The sequence below is a fragment of the Silurus meridionalis genome, chromosome 10 (genome assembly GCF_014805685.1).
Source record: "Silurus meridionalis isolate SWU-2019-XX chromosome 10, ASM1480568v1, whole genome shotgun sequence".
Taxonomy (NCBI): Eukaryota; Metazoa; Chordata; class Actinopteri; order Siluriformes; family Siluridae; genus Silurus; species Silurus meridionalis.
The window spans coordinates 320,992-322,692 of record NC_060893.1 but is presented as its reverse complement, the minus strand read 5'-3'; positions in this window follow the sequence as shown (position 1 = coordinate 322,692).

Here is a 1,701-nt window from a genome sequence, read left to right as displayed (position 1 = left end):
TCTAACAGGAGGTTCACAATCACAGCTGGTGATGTTCACATCTGTTTCTACATGAGGAATTTTCACATGCAGTGTTTTTCACAGGAAGTGAGATTGAGGATGGAAAATGGCGTATTTACACTATAAACATCTTTAGAAACAATATCAAATAGCAGTTTATGTATTTCCTTGAATGACTTTTATTATCTGCAGTGATTCAGATGATTCCATTTTTCTGGCCGTCATATAAAACAAAAGAAAAAAAGAATCTATAGACATAATGAATATTTCAGAATGCATTCGAGTCCCGCCCACTTTTTCAGTGCTGTTGGTTCCTGAGGTATTTTTATTATTAACACAGTTTCAATATTATTTGTATTTATTTATTTTATTTAGCATCACATATACAACCTTAAACTAAATGATGATGGAAATTTACAATTGCTACGTTTGTCCTCCACGCATCCTCCCTCTCTGTACCAGACCTCTTCCCCTGTAGAAGCATAAAGTTAATCACACAGGATATCCCTGTACTTTCCCTCGATTGCAACCAGTGGTCCTGTCCCTGCAGCTGAAAAACACCCCCACAGCATGATGCTGCCACCACCATGCTTCACTGTTTGGACTGTATTGGACAGTGCCTGGTTTTCTCCACACATACCGCTTAGAATTAAGGCCAAAAAGTTCTATCTTGGTCTCATCAGACCAGAGAATCTTATTTCTCATCATCTTGGGGTCCTTCAGGTGTTTTTTAGCAAACTCCATGCGGGCTTTCATTTGTCTTGCACTGAGGAGAGGCTTCCGCCGGGCCACACTGCCATAAAGCCCCGAGTGGTGGAGGGCTGCAGTGATGGTTAACTTTCTCCCATCTCTTGACTGCATCTGTGGAGCTCAGCCACAGTGATCTTTGGGTTCTTCTTTACCTCTCTCACCAAGGCTCTTCTCCCCAATAGCTCAGTTTGGCCAGACCACCAGCTCTATAACGGGTTCTGGTCGTCCCAAACGTCTTCCAGTTGAGGATTATGGAGGCCACTGTGCTCTTAGGAACCTTAAGTGCAACAGAACCTTTTTTTGGAACCTTGGCCAGATCTGTGACTTGCCACAATTCAGACTCTGAGCTCTTTAGGCAGTTCCTTTGACCTCTGATTCTCATTTCTCTGACATGCATTGGGATCTGTAAGGTCTTAAGATCTGACAGGTGTGTGGCTTTACTTATCAAGTCCAATCAGTTTCATCAAACACAGCTGGACTCAAATGAAGGTGTAGAACCATCTCAAGGATGATCAGAAGAAATGGAGAGCACCTGAGGGTCTGAATACTTAGGACCATGTGATATTTCAGTTTTTCTTTTTTAATAAATCTGCAAAAATTTCAACAATTCTGTGTTTTTCTGTCAGTATGAGGAGCCGTGTGTACATTCATGAGGAAAAGAAAACAACTTTAATAATTTTAGCAAATGACTGCAATATAACAAAGAGTGAAGAATGTAAGGGGTGTGAATACTTTCAGTACCCACTGTAGATCTACTACATGTGTTTGTAACTTATTACAATGTCCTTCTGATGTGTGTGTGTGTGTGTGTGTATGTGTGTGTGTGTGTGTGTGTGTGTGTGTGTGTGTGTGTGTGTGTATGTGTATGTGTATATGTATATGCCCAGCAGCCATATCACCCTGTAGCCCAAGACAGCTTGCCCACTGAAGCTAAGCAGGGTTGAGCCTGGC